Source organism: Sarcophilus harrisii, chromosome 6, assembly GCF_902635505.1.
Source record: "Sarcophilus harrisii chromosome 6, mSarHar1.11, whole genome shotgun sequence".
Lineage (NCBI taxonomy): Eukaryota > Metazoa > Chordata > Mammalia > Dasyuromorphia > Dasyuridae > Sarcophilus > Sarcophilus harrisii.
This window is the reverse complement of record NC_045431.1, coordinates 8,971,474-8,980,181: the sequence shown is the minus strand read 5'-3', so window position 1 is coordinate 8,980,181 and position 8,708 is coordinate 8,971,474.

The following is an 8,708-nucleotide window of genomic DNA, read 5'->3' as shown; positions in this document are numbered from 1 at the left end:
CGCCTGCCTTCATCCTCTTCTAGCAGCTGATCTAATCCTTCTTCCTCGTGGCAGCTCTTCGGGCCTCCAAAGACATGTCCGTCTCACTTACAACTTCTCTATTATAAGCTAATAATAATAGCTGGCATGTAACACTTACAAAAGATGATCTCGTTTAAATCTCATTAAATCTGAGATATAGATGAGATTTAATTAAAACCTGGGATATAGGAGCTATCATCATCCCCACTGTACAGATGAGGAAACTGAGGCAGGCAGACATCAAGCCCCACAGTTGCCTAAGATTGCCTAAGACCACATTTGAACTTGGATCTTCCTGACTACTGTTCTACCCACTGCACCACCCAGTTACCCAGACTAACATACTGATTGCTCATTTCTTATCACTATTTTCAATTGTTTTTCACTTTTTCAAAATTTGCTCTGTCTCCCAATTAGACTCTTGAGGGCAGGGATCCAGTGCCACAGTCCCCTATACATAATCCATATTCACTAAATGCTGAAGGAGGAAGAGGAGGAGGAGGAGGACGACGACGACAACGACGACTCTGGATACCAGCACACTAGCATAGCACCGGCCACCAAGGCTCCCAAAAGGGGTCTCCTCATCCCCCCCACCCCGGCCCAAAGAACAGAAAGTTCTAACTGGGAAGAGGAGCTGCTTTTCTCCGCTACACTTTGATCCTTGACTTTTAAACACAAGGCTCAAAAGGCAAGTGTGGTCCTGGGAGAAAACCAAGCATTGGAAAAGTCAGTGGGCCAGCCATGCAGCGGGAGAATGGGGTCAGGGATGGGGAGGGGTCGTGCTGAAGGCGGACAGTCTGAAGGATTAACTCCTAACTGTAAGAAGGTGAAAAGATCTAGAGCCTCCAACACATTGGAGAGATCCTCCGTGGAAGAAGCCCTTTTGAAGAACATGACTCAGAACCTTGGGACTGAGAAGGCTTGAAGGGGTTGATAGTTATACCAGTGGAGGAATAACTGCATTAATGAGACCATAGAGCCATAGGAAGGAAGGATCTCAGTCTCAATCTTCCTATCTTAAAAAATGGGGATAATAACAGCAATTACAGCTTCGGGTTATTGTACAGATCGAAGGAAATAACATATGTAACGTGCTTAAAGGACTATACGAATGCTTGTTTATTATTATTATTATCTCTAAGTATCACAAAAAGGGGTATCTCACCTAGCTATAATAATCATTCACAATATCCATTATTGTTCCTATATCTATCATAATTACTCATCCAAGTATTCAAACCAATAAGAAGGACCCGAGGGAAGGCACAGGATAAGGGCTAAGGCAGATCAAGCCAAGATTTGTTAGGAAAGTTTGGAGACTAATTTCTTTTAGCTGGAAATAATCTTGACGACCTCATGGAGGGAAAGTCCCTGATGTGGAGCCTTGAAGGAAAAGTGCCTCAGATAGATATGACTAAATACAGAGGTGAGAGAGTGAAGGGGAGATGGAGAAATGGTCTTCCATTTTGGTGGAAGAGAGATGGCAAAGGTACACAGGGAAAGCATGGGGAAGGGCTTATGTCATGGAACTTTTATATTACCTTATAGCAAACTGGGGAAGCCAGAAGGGTTTTAAGGGTAGGAATAATATGCTCAGATTTGTGCCCACGGTCATCTACGCAGAGCCAGCAGGGACCCTGGAGAGCAGTTGCTTAATTTTACATGGAGGTTACACTTAAGACAATTACTCCATCTAACTTATAAGTGGGAAGATCATCCTAATAGCTAGTATTTATATACTACATGCTGAGCACTTCACAAGTGTTTCCTCATTGTTATCCCCATTTTACAGTAGGGAAACTGAGACACAGGCCTTCTCCCCCCTCCTCAGCAGAGTGCCTCCTCTCACCCTTTACAGAAAAACTCGCGACATCCATTCGGAGTTCCCTTTTCTCCACAATTTCACACCCCAAAAGTTTCTCCTTCTCTCTCCCTTTACTCCTCTCATGGGCTTTTCCACTGGCAAAGTCCACCCCTCTGGATGCATCCAGATTCTAGCCTGTCCCATTCCCTCTGGGAATGTGTCCCTTTAACCAACTGCTCTTTATCTCTGCTTTTGATCTACCAACCGGCCCTCCCATGCTGGCTGCAGCCATGTCAGATCTTCTCTCTCCTTACAGAAGCCTCCCCTCCCAGATCTCTTCCTCCCATCCCAGCCACATCCTAGCTTAAGCTCTCCCTGTCACAGCCTCCGCTTACTCCCTCAGCTTTCTCACCTCCACTTTCTCACCTCCCACTTACTTCCTGACTTCTTCCAACCTCTCTTCCCGCAGCTGAATCCTCGGGGTCTTCTCAGCCGGCATCCGGTTGGCCCCTTCATGCTCTGCTTCCTCCTCCCCACGTTTTTTCCCTGGGAAGAAGAGAACCCTCCTCTCCTGAATCGCATCCAGATCCTAAGTCAACAAATCCAAATGCTCCTGGAGAACAACATGGAGAACAAGGAGAAGACACAGAACACAACAAACTGAAAACCTTAAGGAAACACAAGAAAACCAAGAGGAAAAAGTTATGGATGCCTGCAGAGTAAAAGATCTAGTAGAAATCGAGACAAAACAACCCAAACCACTTTATTAGCCAAAGTCTTAGTCAATGATCAAGGAAAGAAAGAGGGTTCCAGAGGAGTCTGAATCGGCTACCCCGGCAGCAGAAGTCCCGCTTCTCCATCTACTTTCCGGCTTCTCTAATCACAGAGAGATGCTCCGAGGGGACCTGGGTGGACCTGGGCACAGCGAGCAGAAACGAGCTCCCACCCTGAGGGACCCGCAGACGCTGCTCACAAAGCTGAGTCCCAAGCCCTCTCCGCCGCCCACCTGAGCCCACCGCCTCCGACCCTCCTTGCCAAGCGCACGGCCTGCCAAGGGCTACAGGCCTGGTGGGAACCTTGGGGAGCCGCGGCCTGGGCGGGAGCTCACCCGGCGCAGGAGGCACCAGAGCATCGGGAAGCGTCTCTCCATCTCTCTCCCCTCTCACTTTCCCACCATCTCCTATGATCCCACGGCACGACCTACCCAAACTTTTAATGCCCTCTCGGCAGGGCAGAATAAAGGCAAAATCATGCCCTGCGTCCCCTTCTCTCCCGCTTGCTCCAACTTTATCTCCAAAGCTTCTTCCTCCTTCTGCTATTTCTGTCCCTCAGCTCCCCCGCCATCACCATGCATGTATACTTTTAAGGAAGGTGCACTTTCATCTTCCCATGTTACTCAAATGACAAAGAAAAGGGAAAGGAGGGAATACCTGGGTTTTCTGCCTCACTGAAGAGTCTCTCAAAGACTTATGAGGGGCGTGTTTCCCCAAGTTAAGCTTTGTCTAATTGTGGCCACAGAAGCGAGTGACCAAAAAGCTTGGCGTGGAAGACAGGCTTTGGCCCTGATTCATGGAAGCTCACGTTCACACTAAAGGCCCAGCCTTCCCACCGAGGTCATTCCTCACTCCCTGGGGGTGGGCTTGTTCAACAACATAATTCTGACACAGTCTCCTGAAATATTAAAAATAAAAATTCATTTGTATATTTTCCTCCGAGGTCTTTCCTCCCCATAACTCAGGGAGGAAGACAGGACACACGTTGGGTTTTTTCTCATTATACAGAGGAGTAAATTGAGCATTGGAGAGGCTGACATTTGTTCGGGGTCACACAGCTAATATACATCTGGGTAAATGAGAGAATGGGGAGCGAAGGTCTGCAGACTCCAAATCCGGCCCTCTTTCCTCCATATCAGGGACCTGTAGTAATAGCTAATAAATGCTTGTTGATTCAGGGACGAACTGGAAAGAAAGCAAGTAGTAAGAAGTAAATCAGTTCCCAGGGTTGGTCACTAAGTGGAAACCAATTGGTTCCTCTTTTTCCAGTATAGCTTGGCTGCTGTCCAGAGCAGGACTGGGCCAACAAAGAAGAAGGAGAAGTGGGTTTTTGCATCTGGTTGGTCATTATATAAAGTATAACTGCAAACCAGGTGTTCCTCTCCCAAGAATATGTCCAAATAACCTTGTGTACTTGCAAAGCTCTTTAAAATATTTTTTCAACTATTTTCAGATCAATTTTGTTTTTATTTCCATTTTTTAAAAGAAAAGAAACCGAGACCTAAAATACTAAAGCAATTTCCTAGTGAGTCAAGAGCAACATCGTTATTGTTAAGCAGGCAAAGTGTTTCCACAACTTCCACCCAGATTGAATGCCTTAGTGTGTCTGTCCCAATCTTTTTCTATTCCCACCAAAAGAAAACAAAATCAAAGTATTTGGTTTGTAAAGCTTGCCTTTTTTTCAATCAAGGTACTTGATTTGTGAAGGTTGAATTTTTCTGCACACAGAACAGGGCAAAACAATTGGCACATTTGATATTCACAGCATGAAGCATTTAATTGCTTATCATATAAGGATGTTCAACCTACATGGCACAAATGAGAATGTATTAATTTGGAGATAAAATGGATTCTTTTGGTTCTTACCTTTTCTAGACAATTAAATGTTCCAGGAGAATTCTTGATAAACATAGGGAAGCTAAGAAGGTTCACTAATGAAAGAAAATCTGAAAAAAAAAAAAAAAAAGAGAGAAAGGAAAAAAAAGGAAGAAATAAAGATACAAAAGGTAAAAAACAGTAAAGATAATTTTCCATCTGCTATATGGTATTTTAAAACCATAATTATTTTTTGATTTTTTAACATATTCAAAAGCACCAGTTCTGCATTGCAGATTCACTGAACAATGCACATATAGATAAACTTTAAATAAAGAAAATAACAGTATTTATATTTATGAGCAAATTGGGGAGTATTATAAAGCAATACATCTGAGAAGGTGCGATACACTCAATTTTTCTCAGGTGAAAAATACTGATTGGCTTTTATTTATTCTAACTTCTCTTTTAGAGGAGATAGGAATGGTTCTGAATTTTAAATGACGCTTACATTTTAATTAAATTATCAACGAATATAACTCGGTTACAAACAATCCAATGTTTCTTCGCTTCAACAACCAGAATTTTAAAAAGAAAACCTTTTGTTTTGAATATCATAGCTTCTCACTTCCAAGAATTATAAATGTCTAAAGGTCAGCTATAAATATCTCTCCCTAATAATACCTTTGTGACTGAGACCCAGAACGGCTGTCTAATGAGTATGCTACTTGTCAGCCTTGATTTTCCTTGGCTGAAGGTGATAGGCGACTAGAAATACATTTCCTAGAACTGCTCGGTACCAGGAATCCAAGCACCTTTTAGCTATTTCATAGTATGTAAAACACACTTGGACCTGAACTAGAAAAAGGGACTTTCTAAATTATCAGCTAACATTCAACTGGTTAGAAGATGCAAAGTAGCTGGGCTGTGGGTCACATTTATATGGATTCTAAAGAGGAAGTTACATTTTCTTTTATCTTGGTGTCCTTTGGTTACCACCCTCAGAGAGCCAGGAGATTTATACAGCTACATATCTACATATACATATAATGTATATTATATATATATATATATATTATACAACTAAATTTATATATATATATATTATGCAACTAAATATATATATTATACAACTAAATTTATATATATATATATATATATATATATATTTCTACAATCCCCTATCTTAATTCCCTCTTAAGAGGTCACTTACTCCAAACATTCTCATTTTAGGGATGAGGGAACTGAGGCAGAGAAAAGGGAAATTCTTTGACAAAGCAACACTGATAGATGGTGAAACGACCATAAGTGAAATCCAGGTTTTCCTGCTGATTTCCACTTCAGCATCATTTAGATCGTTCAACAAATATTTATTTATAGGAAACCAGCTAGGTATAGGACCCCAATTCTGAAACGGCAAAGAGGTGGAAAGTATGCTTACAGTTTACTTGGGGGAAATAGGATATTAAGGGAAAAAATCTATAAACCATTCAAGGCAGCATATGAAAATGAAGGGTACAAACTATAATTAATCTATAAGAGTTCAGAAAAGGAGTCCATTTTATTTCACCCTCTCTAATGAGGTCACTCTCATTAGTTTCATTGCTGACTAATGAGCTAACTAAGAATAAAGTGTGAAGTACAAGGGATTTAAGCCAGGTCAAAACAGGCAGAGCAAAGCAGAGAACTAGCTATTACATATGAAAATGCTGTTTGAAATAAACTGCCCGGGCAGCTCAGCACACCATAAGGTTGTAAGGGAAAGAGTTTGGCCAATTTTCCCAATAACTTACTCCATGTTCTTCTTCCACTTGCTCAGAGTAAGCCTTGGACTTAATCTGCTTAACAACCATAGCCCAAGGGACATACAAGATAATGGGACAAGTTTAACAACAGGACATCAGATATGCTTGAGGAAATACATTATCAGTATTTCTGAAAGGAAAAACCACATTTTCCAGGTTATTTGGGGAAGGAATATTTTTAAGTGATATTTTGCAGATGCAAAAAGAATAAGCCATGAAGCTAAGAGTGAGAAAGAGCAGACCACAAATTTGCAAATATCCAGGGGAACATTTAGGAAGAATTGTTTTAAAGAATTTTTAAAATCATCATGCAAAGAGGTTTAAAAATACACTATATCAAAGTGCTTAGAGTTAGGTATGTTGGGGTGTAACTGTAACAATCCCAGCCCCTGGAGAGGCTGAGGCTGATGGGTCTTTTGCATCTATCCGGGAGTTCTGGGATGCGGTAGGTTATTCCAATCCAATGTCTGCACTGAACCATGTGTCAAGTGGGGACCTACCATGTGGGTTAAGGAAAAGTAAACTGGCCCATATTGCAAACAAATTTTTGAAAGCAGGTCAAAGATCCTCTGCCAATCAGTAATAGAACTGAGCTCATGCAGAGACCTGGCATTTAAAGCCTGAGCTAGATATGGAAACAAGGTCCAGAGTCTCGTGTGTATGTGTGTGTGTGTAAGTTGGTCAGAACCATAGTATCAAATGAGGATATCCACAGGTAAATTCCAAAGATATGTGAATTTGCCCAGGATTACATCTCAAAATCTGCCTGCAAAATAAAAAGTCCACATTATTCTAAACTTTCCTAAGCAAATGTGTACTTTGTAAACATAGAGAGCATTTATAGGAGAAAGGGCCAGAGAGGGAGAAGAGGGAGAGGACTTGTTCTGTAATAGAGAAGCACTGTTAAATCTGGTCATCCTATACATCACTCAAGATAGAAACAAAGAATTTAAGAGTTAAAAATGTTATGTGTTCCATAAACCATAAATCATCCCAGAAGTTAAATTATTCATGAACAATTATTAGAGAGCACCAATTGGAGAGATCCCTAGGAATCAATTACTAAGGCTTCTCTGGATTCTCTTCTCCCCCCCCCCCCACTAGGACCTTGCTCTGGCACTTATTACCCCTTTCCCCCTTGCCTTTCTCTTGCACTATCACTCTTGGTCACCACTTGCAATTTCTCTGTAAGTATAATCAGATTTCCTGAACTCTCAAAAAAAATTCCCTCGACTATCCTAGCAATCTCATCTGGCTTCCGCCTCCAACCCTCCACAAAAACCATCCAACACCTCCTCCCACAAAGCGACATCCCCGACCCGGGTTTCCCAGAGTGCTGCGTTCCATGACTCGTCAGTGTATGGAGGTAGTAGTTAGAGTTACCTTTCCTTGGGTCAAACCCTTGGCCTACGGACTCCTTGAAAGCATGGAGCATGCATAATCTAAACTCATTCTCAGCACTTAGCAGCGTCCTCTGCGGGCAAGAAGCCACAGGAATGAATGGAGAGAGGAGTATTGATTAGCACTGCGCCATGGCAGACACTCCACTAAGCAGTGGGGCCCTAAGTACAAAGAACAGTGCTATGTCTGCCCACGAGGAGCCTCCATTCTAACGAGCTTCTATAGGTTTATATTGCCGTCCAGTCTAAGGCTGACCGGAATTCAGTGATTGGCCAAGGGTGGACAAATGGGTCTGAGACTGTGGTGAACGCCCCGTTGTTCCCTTGGCAGTGGAAGGCAAACAGGGAGCCACTCATGAAGAAGTCTGGACTCCGGGGGAAAGTTGGGACAAGTCTAATTCCAGAGCTGGATCTCCTTCATTACCCAAGAGAACTCCGGGGGTGTCTGGGGGGTTATGGGGAGGGGCTGCTCTCAACAGAGGGAACAGAGACCCCCGATTTTCTGCCCTTACTTGTGCCCCCGGCACCCAGCACAGGGCCGGCCCTGTAGTCAGTGATTACCGATACGTGATGGATGATTGAGGAATAATACATTAAGCCATTCTCAGTCTCATCCTGATTAAATTTCGCATGTCAGCTACTCAGTTGTCTAAAAGAGGGTTGAAAGGACAAAGAAATGAGGAACAGAGGTAGACAGAGAAGGGAAACGACAGGAAATATCCTAATAATGATGGGCTCGTAATGGATGATTCAAGGCACACAGAATGAGGGCTCTGGGCACCTGGCGGAGAGCGCTAAATGAGGGAGCCATACTTTGCTGATTTGGGCACTTGACTCACGTATAAATAGAGAAAATGCTTCTGAACTCACTCAAGTTCAAAATTTATGCCATGGCATCTGGGGGTGCTTCCCCTACCATTCCTATGCACCCCAAAGGGATGAGTCCAAGTGAGAGAAGGATCGCCTTACCAGCCTAGGGGACAGATCAGCCAGGGCCTCCTCACCTCGAGCTCTCCAGGGAGCTGCCCCCCAAGGCCACAAACACCTCAGAGTTCTGAAGGCAAGCAGCCCCTTGGCCATGGTCACC